The sequence below is a fragment of the Chionomys nivalis genome, chromosome 1, assembly GCF_950005125.1.
Source record: "Chionomys nivalis chromosome 1, mChiNiv1.1, whole genome shotgun sequence".
NCBI lineage: Eukaryota > Metazoa > Chordata > Mammalia > Rodentia > Cricetidae > Chionomys > Chionomys nivalis.
This window is the reverse complement of record NC_080086.1, coordinates 4652028-4667530: the sequence shown is the minus strand read 5'-3', so window position 1 is coordinate 4667530 and position 15503 is coordinate 4652028.

Sequence of the window (15503 nt, the reverse complement as noted above, 5' to 3'; positions counted from 1 at the left end):
GGGAAAGAGCCAGAGAGAGCGCGGCCACGCTGAAGAAAACAGAAGGAGAGACAAGATGGCGCGGGCAGGTCAGAGGTCAGATGGCGTGGGCAGGTCAGAGTGGGCGTGGCTTGTCCCTTAAAGGGCAAGGAAAGCACAACATTCCCAGGTCTTCCTTATAATAAAAAGCAGGAGACGAGACACCACAGCCCAAAGGAACTGGGGCGGCGAACTCTCCAGACTGCTTCCTGCTGATTGTGGGCGTCGTCTTTTGGGGGGGGCGCGAGAGAAGGCTGGGTGCTGGTCGCATCCTGGCATGGCTGGTCTCTTTGCTTTGACCGGTGTTTGTAGCATGAAAATTGTCTGGTGTCCCTAAGGTATTGGCAGAACAAAAACAAAGTTAAATTAAGAAAAAATTTTAGGACCAGGGAATTGAGGGGGTATCTGACCTGTTTATGATGGATTTCTTAATTCGGCTCCCTCTTGGTGAGGTCACCTCGCAAAGAGGTCATCCTGCAAAACCTCAACCTGGCGAAACCTCTCAGCTGTCAAACTGTCAGAGATCTTTGAGAAGGATAAGATTTTACTTGAGTTACTGATTAAAAAATGACAGAGAGCTTACTTGATTGGCACCCAGAGCTACTCTTTTTTGGGTCCTCCATGGTCGCTGAAGGTTGCATTTGACATTTTTTGTTTAGCGCAGGCTCCAGAAGACCCAAAACCCTGTGGGCTAAGAAATCTGTAGGAAGACAGGCCTACCTTGACCTGAGCAGCTAGGCTGTCGATTCCAGTGATTTCGTCCACGTCTGGAGATCTTTACTTTAGACGAAAGGCAGGTTTTCCCAATGGTCAGCGCTCTGCAGTTGAAGCGAAATGTAGAAGGACGTTGTTCTGCGCGCGTCTGTCTTCTTTGGAGGGAGCAGAGAGCTGCTGCTAGGAGCCAACCTGTCTCTTTTTTGTTGTGAAAAGTTTTTTTTTTTAATAATTAAATATTTAAATATCACATTCCCTAGATCTCTGAGCAGTTGAGGGCAAAGAACTATTTGTAATATGAGGTTAGTGGTGGAACTGACAATGGTAGAGAACAGCTTAAGAGACTTAAAGGTACACACCAGTTTAAAATATGAGACTCATGTTTTGTAGTCTGAAATGAGATGTAATAAACAATTATATATAGAAAGAGTGAACAGGAATTGGGCAATGTGGATGCCTCTAATGGGCCCTATTAAAGGCATTTGATCATTGGGTGCACGGATCATCCGAGTCACGGCACCAATCTTATTCCTAAAATAATGTGGGGGAGTCCCCTGGGGGGCTCACGGAGCAAGCTCTGGCGGGCCCCCAGCGGTGCCGGGTGCTGGCTCCAGGGTCCGGCACCCGAGCGGCGGCAGAGGGAAGCCATGCGGCAGAGGGAAGCCATGCGGCAGAATTCCCAATGCGCGGTGGTTGTGAGCAGACCCACGGACACAGAAAGTAGCCATAAAAGCATTTATTAAAAGGGGAGAAAGGGGGAAAGGAGGGAGGGAGAGAGAGAGAGAGAGAGAGAGAGAGAGAGAGAGAGAGAGAGAGAAAGAGAGAGAGGGAAAGGGAAAGGGAAAGAGCCAGAGAGAGCACGGCCACGCTGAAGAAAACAGAAGAAGGAGAGACAAGATGGCGCGGGCAGGTCAGAGGTCAGATGGCGTGGGCAGGTCAGAGTGGGCGTGGCTTGTCCCTTAAAGGGCAAGGAAAGCACAACACTTATAAAATAAACAAATTTAAAACAAGATGAATCGCCATTACAGTATATGAAGGATTCTTTTTCTGCAGTCGAAGCCTATTCTATCCACATAAACGTATTCCTTAGAATGCATTGGAATTCAGAGTTTTGTTCTTAATGATGCTAGTACTCACTTGGTTTTTTTTTTGAGCAAGCGGCCTTCCTGTTACAAGCTCAGGACGGACAGATTCCTCCGTACCCCTCCCTCCTTTCAGAGCTCAGGGCTGTGAGAGGCAACTCTAGCCTGCTCACCCAGAACCTGCCTGTTTGCTTTTTGATCCTGGGCCAACTTGGTGCTGTGTATTTTAGCTCTCGTTTGTTAGATTGCTTTATTCTTGTCTAAAACTTCACAGGAAGTCATCAATTATGTTATTCTTATGCGTGAGAAAAGTAAAGTAAACCAATCATTATAAAGGAAAATATTCAGCTATTTCTAGGAAGCATCACTAGCCAGGGCCAGGCGTGCAAGCACACAAGTCACAAATCTACCTTCATTCCAACTTATACCTCATTTTAGAAACAATCCTTCTGAGGTGTCTTTATCTTTTAATTTAAAAGTTGATTCTATTTATTATCACTGTGTGTGCTCACGTGCTTGCACTTGTATGTGTGCGTGCATGCCACGGCGTGTGTGGAGGTCAGAGCACAGTCTTGGGGAGTGGTACCTCTCCTCCCACTGTAGGTTCTGGGTGTCTTGCTCAGGTCATCAGACGTGTGCGGTGAGTCCTTTACTAGCAGGGCAGCCTTGCTAGCCCTACACTTGAACTTCTCACACTTGGTAGAATTAACCTTGCCTTCTGTGTCTTTTGTTACTCGATCCACAGTGACCCATACTAAGTATGTTCTTGAGGGTTCATTTTATCTGAAGCAGAATTTGAACCTAATTAAAACAGGATTCTCATGGGATGTTGTAGCCAAGAAAGAAATTTCTAGGTGTTTTTAGAGTCCTTTCAGAGACACAGGGAATGGCAAAGGAGATTACCCTGCACATTTCAACTCTTGGGAACCTACTCTTGGCTCTGAAAAAATATGTTTCTGTTTGAACACAACCTTAAATTAGCTTTAAATGTTTAGAGAAAAAACATTACTAGATCCAAAGCGATGTAGTTGGATATATTCAGAGTTCTGTTTTCTTTTTCTTTCCTTATTTTTAAGATCTTTTAAAAATTGTTCTTTGGTTTATTTTTATCTATGTCTTTGTGTGTATCTGTGTAAATAAATGCCACGTGTGTGCCAATTCCAGAGGGGGGCAGGATGGGGTGTTACAACACCAGGAGCTTGGAATTACATTGTGAGCCACTTGACATGGTGCTGGGGATTGTTTTCTGAAAACTGATTTCTGCTGGTATATATACAGTTTAGCCATTCTTTCTGAAATAAAATACAACAGGATAACTTACAAACTATCTTTATAGTAGCAGTGGACATTAGGCCAGGGTTCTGTAAGAGTGCCCTAAAAGTCAGTGGCTCAAAGAACACAAAGTCAACCAAACAAGTATCACATGATGATGTGACCCACACAGGAGCACTAAAATAGTGACATCATCAAACAAGAGCGTGCAATAGGTCTTAGGAGAGTGGGAAGGATGGTGGGGAGGGGCCAGGAAGATGCTGTTTCCTCAGGAGATGGGAACGGTGAGTGTAAGCACAGTGATTTGACTTGCGCTAATAACGATTCACTGTATATCTCACAATAGGCCGATGAGAGGGACAAACTGTCTCACCACAAAGGACTTACATATGGTGTTATGCCAATTTAATCATTGCATAGTGTATACACGCATTAAAATGTCACACGGTACCCCAGGAATGTGGATAATTATTATGGATCCATTAAAAATAGAACATTTTCTAAACAATGAAGTTTGTCTCCTTGGTAACAGCCCCAGATAGGTGCTGTGGCAACTTCAGACAGTGGAGACCCAGGCTGGCGGTACCTCTGCTTGTCCGTAGTTGGCTTCCAGTCTGGCTCTCACAGTCGATCACCATGAGAGCTGACTGGTACAGGTGAGCTCCCGACCAGGGCTTTGCTCTCACAATGACGAGGCACAAGATCTTCAAATCACTTAGCCTGTAGTGACAGATATCTGCTCACATGACCACGCCAGGCCGCGAGAGAGAATCCAGAAGATAGCTTTCTGTGTTCGTGCAGGAGAGGACAGACAGGATGGGAAGCCGTATGTTGCTTGACTGCAAGAAACTACCAGGAACCAACCTGCACATCGCCAAGTGCCAGGGAAGCTGTGCCAGCACAGCGGGAGTCGAGGAACAAACCGCGCCAAATATTTCCACAATGATAATGTAGCAAGGTAAAACCCGAAGCAGGCCTCTTTGACTTAACGTCACCACATCAAAAAACTTTGGTTACCAAAAGCTCAGAGGAAATCACCAACTTAAAATGAACCATCTCCTAAAGAGCTGGGAATTCGTTTTCTCCTAGATAACTGGCCGGGTTCCAAAGTTATTTCAATGGGGCTCGTCTGCTTTACGTGGTTCCAAAGATGATATTGTTCTTAATGCGCCAAAGGCAAGAGCTGCTAAGCAGAAACCACTTGTGCTGTTTTAATAGGTGACAGAGAGGGTACAGAGAGCCGTGGGAGGAAAGAAACAAGGTCCAGAGTGACTTTTCAGACAGTCGGGGCAGAGCTCTTCAGCTCAAAAACACCAGAATGTATGTGGCTCCGTCCCTCAAAGTTTATCACAGGCCCCGTGGGGTTGCTTCTGTATCAACCTGCCTTCTAAACAGTCACCCTTATAATACCCACGGAGCAGTGCACCCCTTCGCCCCTCGCCAGAGGAGCTTCTCATGGCGCAGAGGGTGGTGAAGGCAGAGGGTCCCAACAGGCGAGGTGCAGAGTCGTGGTCCACCCTGGAGACCTCTGTCCTAAAGTTGCTTTTGTATCACCCCCAGCCTGGCCCCTTGGCTCAGGGATCCTCACAGGGTGGGGGTGGGCGCATCTAAAAGATATTGAGAGACAGAGGTGGGGGGGATTGTTGTGAAGTATTGTTGCACCCGTGGGTCACACACACACACTCACACCATGAAGCCAGTCAACACTCCGCGGAGGAAGGGGAACTGACTCATGAGGCCCCACCCTAAGCGAGCAGCAGCCATTGGCAGTTACAGCCACTGGAAGAGCGGGTTCAGTTTTCTTCAACTGTGAGGCTCCGGGTAGGTTTCTCATGCTCAGCAGATGGTTCTGTTCCTAGGCAGCGCTAATTAGACTCAGAGGGGCGGGGCATGAAGTCGGAAGAGGGACTTAAGCAATGGAGTCGAAGGAGAGGCAATGCGGTGGGTAGATATGATTTAAATGTATACTGTATCCATAAATGAAATTATCACAGGCTTTTGTTTTGGTTTTGTTTCTTTTAATGTGGTTGCTTCTTAGCCATGTGTAATAAGTAGAATTGGGGAACCAAAGGGAGGAAGGACTGGAAAGTGAGGGAACTGGGAAAGCGTCCCATCTGCCCTCTGCTTTTCTGCAGAAAGAAGGACACGCTAAGAATGGAGAAAGAAGCCATGGCTGATGTGAACCATCTCTTCCAGGATAAGAGCGGCGGGACTGGGCTTTTCCTGGTCGGGGACCACAGGGAATTTGATTACTCCCTATACTGAGGGGTTAGATTGGGAGAGGCAGCATGGGAGGGGTGTGGAGAGGGAATGGCCACCAGGGAGAGCAATTTGGAGAGATGGAGACCTCTTTTATTTTTCAATCAGCTCCCAGACATTCGTAGACAACCATTAAGGGACGGGAAACCTCAGACTTGAAGATTTCTCTCTGTGGTGGTTCATAAAATCAGCTTAGAGGAAGCAAAGCCCATTCTTCCAGAGTCCCACCAAATGTTCCAAATGTCTTTTCGGCTTCCAAACATACGTTTGCACCCTTCTTTCTTGTGGTTTTGCTTCAACTCACTGGGTGGGTCCCCCACTGCTTGCAGCATGACTTCTGAAGACTCTGAAGACGCCTGCTCTTGAGGGGACAGCGTCATGGGGTTCAGCCCGGGGGCGCTGAGAACTGCCTTAAGAACTGAACTAAGGAGGGCTGTTCTCTGTGACTCTGGTTTCTCTCCTGACAATTGAGCCTTCTGTAATCACAGAGACACGACAGTTGGCCTCCTCAGAAATGGCCTCCAATTGCTTTCAAAGCTGAGCTCAGTCTAACTGTGCATGCAAAACCATAAAGCATTGTCACAGTCGGGGACAGACCCGCCTCTGACGCCAAGGATGGAACAAAGATTGCTTTACTTGTGGAAATGTACAAGAACTCTCACTTGATTGCATATGCTCCATGGCTAACAACGACAAGCCCGGATTATCCAAGAAGGTTCTCTCATTTGAGCTATGGCAACATTATTTTGCAAAGAGATAAAAGTAAGACAGAGCATAGCAGTTGTGTAAACTGAGAGAGAAAACCAGTAAAGAGGGATTCTTAAAATTTTATTTTCTAATTTTTATGTGCATGAGTGTTTTGCCTGCCTGTATATATATGTGCACCATAACATGCCTGGTTTCTGAGGAGGTTACAAGACAGTGACAGGTCCCCTGGAACTGAACCTGGGTCCTCTGCAAGAGCAGCCAGTACTTTTCAGCTGCTGAGCTGTCTCTCTGGCCCCGGGCTGGGGTTTGTTTATTTTCTTTCTGTCTCAAGTAAATTCAGACCCTACTTAGGTGTACGTTGAAAAGGTTACTAGAACTTTGCTAGAATGATCTGCGTGAGAATGTTTATCGTGCAATGCTCCTCTCCCTAGAGGATGAAGAAGCGGATGCCCTGAGCTTCAGATGTCTTCCTGGGATGGCAGCATTTGACTTTGAATTTTCTAGCTTAGGTTGTGCAGGGACAAGGGACGTCATCGGCAGCTCTGGCTCCCCAGGAGCTGAGCACATGGACTGTGTCTATGTAGCCGTGTGCTGTGTCCTCACATAGCTACTCCACTTCATGATCATGACTGCACAGGTCTGCCTTTTAAATTCCAGACTGCTCGGGCTCAGGCTGTCCATGTATCTGGAAATGAGTTCAAGATGGGCTACAGAGGATTTACGGTGGTTGGGTAAAAGTCAGCATTCCTTAGGACCTTGTGAGACTGTTTCCCATCTGCCAAAGGGAGTCATTTCTCTTGCCTCTGGAAGAAGGGACAGATGGCTGGCTACCTGTGGCGCCTATCAGCATATCAGAGCCCATGCTTGCCTCCGGTCTCCCCCAGTCCATGCTCATTTCAAAGTCTGCTCTAGCCTCCTGGTTCTCCCCTCTCCCCGACTACACATCCTCCTTATAACCCAACTACTCTTTCTCTATCTCTCTTTAACTCCCTCTCTCCACTCTTCTCCCCAACTACGCTCTCTTGCAGACAGCTCTGGCCGTGTCCAGTCTACTTCTCTCTGTTCTAGACTCTTCCAATTGCCTCTAGCTATTTTCTCCTTCTTATTAACAATAAAACCCTCCCTCAATCATGGAACCGTCATGTCAGCAGTTTCTTTTCTGTGCTTCCTTGCATACACTGACCAGCTCTAAACAATTTCTTAAATCTTCAGTATGGCTTATAAAATTTTCCCATACAACGTGACCCCCTAAGCCAACCCAACACAGGGAGAAACAGGCTTTCCAGTCAACACAGAAACCCTCCCACATCATCCATGTCCAGCCACCATCCCGCCACGTGGAGCTGTTACTCTGGACAGTGGTGATGCACCTCTGCTTAGATTCTGAACATAGCATGCTTTTTTACAATAATGACGAAGACACAGTGCAGAACTAGCTAACCGGTTTTCCACCTCTCATTGAAATGAATAAGAAAGAAAAAGCAAAACCCCAAACAAGCACGTGCAGAAAGAAATGTTTCAGCCTTACTGACACGACAGGGGGAAATGGAGGGAAACCTGCCGTGGCTGCTCCCCTGTGGATCACAACCTTCCCTGATGCTTAGTAAGATGTCTGGTTTCTGCTCTTACCCCCAACCCCTCTATCACTACTAACGGGGACAGTATTCCACTAAAAGCACTTTAAACAACTTTCAAACGGAAGCCACTGGCCGCAGTGGACAGACTGAGGACAACAGATGTCTACAATGCTGGGATGTTCATCTTCACGGCCAGCTTGACTGATTTGGAATCACCTGGGAAACAGACCTCTGTGCTTCTGTGAGGGTGTTTCCAGGGAGACTGACCGAGGATGAAGATCCACCCTGGATGTAAGCTGCAGCGTCCCACAGGCAAGGATCTTCCCGAGCTGGCTATGAGTTGTGACTTCAGAAGCAGTGTGAGCAGCTGCCTCCCATTCCTGCTGCCATACTTCCTTGCTAGCATGGGCTCTATTCCCTTACGCTGGGAGCCAAATCAGACCCTCCCCCCAACATTGCTTAATGTCGGGTACCTGGTTACAAGAATGAGGGCTGACTAATAAGCAAGCCTAGAGCGCACACACCAAGGGAAACAGTTCATCCTTCTGCCCCCGTCGAGAGTGTTCAGATCCATCATCCTGGTCCATTCGCAGAAACTGAGGTCCAGACAGACCACAGGGTTCAACGCTGGCACCAGAGCTGCTGGGAGAAGCATATACTTTCCAGCCTTCTTGGAGCCGATCATGGCTTTGTCTTCATCCTTCAAGGACGGGCTTTCAGAAGCTGGGAGGGGTGAAGGGTGACAACATCCACAGATGCCGGTGTAGGAGGAGGCTGCTTGCTGTCCCGGCCACCCAGAACCGAAAAAACCACACAGAATTTGTATTAATTAAATCACTGCTTGACCCATTAGCTCTAACTTCTTATTGGCTAACCCTTACATCTTAATTTAACCCATTTCTATTAATCTGTGTATCACCACGAGGTTGTGGCCTATCAGCAGAGTTCCAGCACGTCTATCTCCAACGGCAGGTCGATGGCGTCTCCAGACTCCATCCTCTTTCTTCCCAGCATTCACTTCTGTCTTCCAAGCCTACCTAAATTCTGCCCTATCAACAGACCAAGGCAGTTTCTTTATTCATCAGTGCTAATCACAGCAAACAGAGGGGACTCCCACATCATGCCTGTTGTAATAAGGGCGGCAGGGCTGCGTCCCCGGCACCCGGCCGCCCACATGGCTTATGCCCCAAAATAATTACACAGAAACTGTATTCTTTTAATCACTGCCTGGCCCATTAGTTCCGGCCTCTTATTGGCTAGCTCTTACATATTGATCTAACCCATTTCTAATATTCTGTGTAGTACCATGAGCTGGCTTACCAGGAAAGATCTTAACCTGCGTCTGTCTGGAGTGGGAGAATCATGGCGACTCCTGACTCAGCTTCTTTCTCCCAGCATCCTGTTCTGTCTACTCCGCCTACCTAATTTTCTGTCCTATTAAAGGGGCCAAGGCAGTTTCTTTATTACTTAACCAATGAAACAACAGATAGAAAGATGACCCACCTCCATCATTTCCCCTTTTTCTGTTTAAACAAAAAGAAAGGCTTTAACTTTAACATAGTAAAATTACATATAACAAAATGGTTATCAAGTAAAAATTATAGTTACAATATTTATATCTATTTTATCTCTTATCATAACTAAGGAAAACTATAACTATCTATCCATTCTTCAACTCCATCAAAGACTCCAGAAGGATATAATATTACCTAAGTAAACAAGAAGTCCAAAGCTCTAGAAATGACAGAGACATCTCACTGCCTGGACAGTCACCCAAAGTTCTTTTGTACCGTTGGGGCATCCATCTTCAGCCTTCAGGCCCATAGTATCCAGCAGACATTTTCATCAAGCAGGAAATTCCAAAGACAGTTTAGTCACTTTTTGCTGTGTCCTGCAGAATGTCTTGCAGACTCTTTCATGAGTCAGGAACCCCGAAAATCCATCTCACCTTTAGGCAAGTTTAGCAGTCCTTTTTCTGCGGGTTCTCTGTGTCCAGTTTATGCAACAGTCCAGGCAAGAGCAGTTTCTTGTCCAAATGACTATCAAACTCCTTAAGGAGCCTCTTCGGTGCCCATCTTCCTCTTGAAGTAGATTGGTGCTGCCAGGAGCAGACGTGTCTCATTATCATGAAAAGCCCTAAGTTATTAAAACATTAAATGCCATATTCTGCAGTCTTTGAAAGATATGAAGAATGCCTATCTAGCTGAAATATATCTATGCACATCTAGAAAATCTAACTAACATGACTAAAAGCTTGACAATTATCGATGATTATCCATTAACAACCTATATACATTACATTTTTAAATGAACTATACAGTCACAATACCTTAATCAAGATTAGAAATATGCATATACATATAACAAAATTGACCTTCAAATCCACACCAAAGCAAATTATTCATATCTATATCATATCCCCCTTTAAATGTAAAAGAACATTTATAAACCATATTTGCGTCTGTCTGGAGTGGGAGAATCATGGCGACTCCTGACTCAGCTTCTTTCTCCCAGCATCCTGTTCTGTCTACTCCGCCTACCTAATTTTCTGTCCTATTAAAGGGGCCAAGGCAGTTTCTTTATTACTTAACCAATGAAACAACAGATAGAAAGATGACCCACCTCCATCACATGCCAGAGGTTTTCATCTGCAGATACTCTGTCCTGATGTCTGTCTTGCTCAGGCTCAAGTTTCTGGAGAGAATTCTGAAATATTCATGACTTTGCTTTCCATCTATTTAGCCAAAAATCTTCCTCAGGCACCTCTCATCCTTAGCAACCCTTGGCTATTGGGAAATGAGATGGAATAAAGGGGAGTGAACAGTAGGGTGTCAGTGCTCAGAGGGATGACAGTCACGCCCCCTGCTCCCCCCCCCCCAAGCAGGCAGCCTTCTAGGCTCTTCTAAGCCCACCTGCCCTCCTCATTCCTACTCTCTCCTATCTGAATAACCGCTTGAGCTTGACCTAGCAAGTTAGGGGATCAAATGCAATCTGTGTTCCTTCCTCTAGAGAGGTGTATGTTTTACTCATCCATATCAATCACACACTAGGTCTAAAATGCATCCTAAAGGTGCTCATGAATTCACAGAGCAGAGTGCCTATGTGCAAAATCAACACCTCAGTGGAATTCCTCTGCCCTGACCAGCATGACCACTGCTTTCCCAAGATTTTCTTCTGGGCAGCATCTGGCTTCAGGGTTGCCGATATTCAAGCCTGAATTTTCAGATCGAACGTTGTATTTTATCTTTTCTTTTTATAAACTGAAAGAACTTTTCTAAAAGCTACTTCTTACCTCATTATATTTGTCTGCACAATGTAGTGGCTGGTCTCACCTGTAGGGAGTTCCCTAGTCTGGTTATTATTGCTTTCTTGTCATAAGAGAGAAGGAAGGAAGAACCTGTCTTACCCTCTCTGTGATCTCAGACACTTGCATTCTAATAAATACGGTTCTGTTTGAACTACAGTGTCCCCAGAGAATATCCATTGGCAACAATTTTAAGCAAAAGTGAAAAACATCCTCTGCTTGGCTTCCTTCTGAAAGCCCGCTGGGCAGAACTGACTGGTTTCCGGGAGAGCCAAGCAGTATTCTGCCCTGCTTGGCTCTCCTATGCTCTCATGGCCTGTAAGAGTGCAAATTCCCAGGGTTTTTTTTTTTTAGAGTGTTTATTTTTATTTTATGTGTATGTATGTTTGCCTGAATGTATGTACATACACCACACGTGTGCATTGTCTGAGGCAGCCGGGAAGAGAGTGTCAAATGCCCTGGAACTGGAGTTACAGACTGATGTGAGCTGCCTTGCCAGTGCTGGTACCCAAATCCAGGTCCTCTGCGAAAGCAACAAGTTATCTTAACCTCTGAGCCATCTCTTACTGCCGGTGGCAGCTAGCCACACCAAGCGACTTTGTCTTAGGGTTTCAGCTCTCTTCGTTCATTTGTTGTAAAGCTCCAGGACCTACAGAATTCACAAGATGATGACATTGAGGGGAAACAATGCTAGAAATGAGCACAAATCGAGCATCCCTAATCTAAGAATCTTCAATCCATGAAGACCCTGAGACTGGAGCTTCCTGGGGTCAGTGTGATTTTACTAATGGTGTTTTCTGATTTTTCGGTTACACAGACTGTGTCCAATTCTAGCTGCTCACAGTACCGTCTTGGTTCATCTCCAGACTCCGGGCAGACACCATATATGAAGTCAATGAGCTTCGTGCTAATAGGTGGGGCCCACCCAGAAGATATGTCATTATGCATATGCAAATATTATAGATTTCTCCAAACCTGAAATAGGAAATACAAACGCTTCTGGTTCCATTGTTTCAGATACAGGAAACACCACCCACTCTGTCCAGGAGAACTGAATTCTGGGAGTGAAGCCACGGAAGGAAGTAGAGAATACACAGTAGAAGCAACAACTGTGCTATATGCCTAGGACAGATTTGTCTTAGAGCCTTTACCCAAATCCCTCCCCCACCCCGTGTGTTTGGCCGTTATATGAGAGACTTCTGGGGAGACACAACACACAGGTCTACTCACCCCATAAGGGGACCCTAAGGCAGACCAAAGAAACGACCGCACCAAAGTCCGACTTGGGGAACCACTGAACTTTTATTGGGGTTACTTACAGGAGCAGGGATGACTCAGAAGCAGCTGCATTCCGGGAAAGCCCACCCCAGCACCCGATCACAGGTCAGAGCACTGGTACAAGGATGTGCAAGCATTTGGGAAAAGGCTAAGCGCAGGGTGTACTGAAATAGAAAACTTCAATCACTTCCTGTGATGCAACTTCTCACTTAAGAGCATCCTGATAGGGATGCTACGACAACGAAGCGCATGCTCCAGGCAGGACAGCAAAGCGCATGCGCCAGGCAAGGCGGCCTTTACACACATCACTCCAGCCAATCTCCCCAGTCCACATGTTTTTACTGTTATCTTCCAACTTTCCCTTTATTAAGGGCTTTTAAACTTTTATCCATGTGTCTGTGTCTGAGTGAGTGCATATGAAACACGAGCGTTTAAATACATGCCTAATGTTCCTCATGACAACACGCGAGGTGTTATAGTTATTAAAGAAATCAGTCACCTGCCATTTATTAGTAACAAACACACCTGTGACAATTCTCTTAAAATGTGGCATGATGATAGCATTATGTCCTGATAATGATTCTTCCACAATAATCCCTACACTGTCCCTGATTTCTGATTCTCCCTCCATGAACTGCAAACTCGGCTGGTGGTGCCGGCTGGGCTTCCGAGGAGGAGCCCCCGGGTCAGTCTACTAACGCTATAAGACAGATCGGATTTCCATGCTTGCAATTAATAAAACCATAATTAAATACACGATGGCAGAACTGAACGTAATTCAATCTTCCTGCCATGACTCAGAAGTCACACTCGGGTCATCATTACGAAACTCAATTACAGTGTGGCAGAGGTGTAGCGAGACTCAAGAGTGGCATCTGGCCTGAAAGAATGTTGCAGCCCAGATTTGACTGCGTGTTTACGAGGGAGAGATCAATTTCGCAAACATCTGGTCCCTCCTTTACCGTTTCCCACACTGTTCTGATCCTAAAATAGGCTCGGTACAATCCCCCATCTTAATCTCCACTATCCAGATCCGTTCTCCAGCTCGTAATGAGAGGATCAAGTTTGTTGTTGTTTTAATTTTCGTGGGATTATTCTCATAAGCGACTTCCATCTAAGGAAGGGTCCAATATTTCAAATTCCATTTCTGAAAATATTAACAGATTCCTTTTGGTTTACGCTGCCACCGTTTGTATCTGTAGCTTGTGCTTTATTTTTTTCCACATTGCACTTTATTGTTTGACAAAATACATTGACTATTATCTTCCTGTCCTATTATTAGTGGGGGTGAGACATTAAAGCTGTTGTAATTAGTATTATTTAGAGACAGTTTCTTACTATGTATCTCTGGCTGGCCAAGAACTCATTACATAGCCCAGGCTGGCCTTGAACTCTTAGAATTCTGCCTCCCTCAGCCTCCCGAGTGCCAGAATCAAAGGCATTTGCTATCATGCCCAGCACTGAATTTGAGTTTTTAAGAAGACACTATCATTCAGTTCTGAAGTCCTAGGTATGATAACTGTTGGTTTTTCTTCAAAGTCTTTTACATTGGTTAAGCACACCATAGGGTGCCGCGGGCTCTCAGCCCTTGGAGAGGCTTTCCCTAGCCTGGGCCGACACTTCTGTTACTTGCTGAACGCACGTACACCTAGAAGGGTAGGAGGTGTGATCTCCTTTTCCGTCTAAACTCAGAGCAGTGGCAAAGAGGAAGGCGTGGCAATTCTGGCTGAGAACGAGGATCTCTAAATGTCCTCATTTATACACTCTGAACAAAATGACCAAGCATTTGAACTAGCAAAATTAATACAAGAAAAACTATTATTTTCTTCTCAAAGTAGTAAAACATACATGAAGGCAAAAATTTACAACTGGTTCCCCAGCTAGAGTGCTAACCCTGTGTTTGAGCCTCAGGGTCATGTGAAGCCAGATGTATGACACAGGCCGGCATTCCCAGCACTTCAGAGGTGGGGTATGAAGGATCAGACATTCAGTGTCGTCCTTAGCAACACAGCTGAGGCTACGTGAAACCCTAAAAGGGTATTCTTAATACTTCTTTAAATTTCAAAGGCTTCCATAATTTCCCGTGCTTTATATCAAACTATCCTTCTAAATCAAAACCAGGAATTGTTTAAGTCATCATCCCTCTTCCCAGACTCCTCTGCTTCATCTGAGACATTCACTCAGCATTAGACCTAAAGTCCCCTTTCCCAGCCTTTCGAACACTGCTGGGCTTTCCAGCTTTGTTCTCAGGGAAGCTCTCTCCACCTTCCCACTCCAGGTAACAATCCATCCTACTAAATGGCCTCTACTTCTTTTACCTCTACACCATCATATTGTAATGAGCTGTTGTATCCGTTAGCAGTTCAGCTAGTAATAGGAGACCTGCCACTTCTCTCCCACGTGAAAGAAGTCCAAAGATAAGTAGTTTGGGGTTCTTAGATTTGCTCTTCTTTTCTCCCCTCTGTTGTCTTCTTTAGCAGGATGCTGAGCTTCTATGATGCCACAAGACTCTTGGATTACTACAGTGAGCACACCCATGCCATGGGCAGTAAGAAAGCTTGAGGCAGCCAGCAGATCAGTACTGGCTTGCAAAGGAGGTGATTTCCCAGTAGCCCTGAGCAACTTCCCTCCACACCTCGTAGGCCCAACTAACAATGAGTGTCTGTGGGAGGCAGAGGCAGGTGGATCTCTGTGAGTTCGAGATCAGCCTGGTCTACAAGAGCTAGTTCCAGGACAGGCTCCAAAACCACAGAGAAACTCTGTCTCGAAAAACCAAAAAAAAAAAAAAAAAAAAAAAAACAGAGACATTTCTGCCGAGCACAAAACCAGGTTTCTGTCACCAAGAAAGAAGGGAAGAAAGAGAATGGATGGGCAGCTGTCATCATCTGCCTCACTTTTCTTTAAATTTCTTAAAAAGATTTTATTTGAAATTATGTGTACGTATGTGAGCCTATATGTGTGTGTGTGTCCCCATGGGTGCAGTGCCTATGGAGACCAGAAGAGGGCAGAAGATCTCCCGGATTTGTAGTTACAGAAGTTTGTGAGCCACCAATATTGGTGCTGGGGACAGAATTTGGAATTTGGGTTCTCTACAAGAGCAATACACTCTCTTAACTACAGAATCATCTTTTCAGCTCCTGAATTCCCTCCCCCCACTTTTTTTCGAGACAGGGTTTATCTGTAGCTTTGGAGCCTGTCCTGGAACTAGCTCTTGTAGACTAGGCTAGCCTTAAACTCACAGAGATCTGCTTGCCTTTGCTTCCCGAGTGCTGGAATTAAGGGTGTGTACCA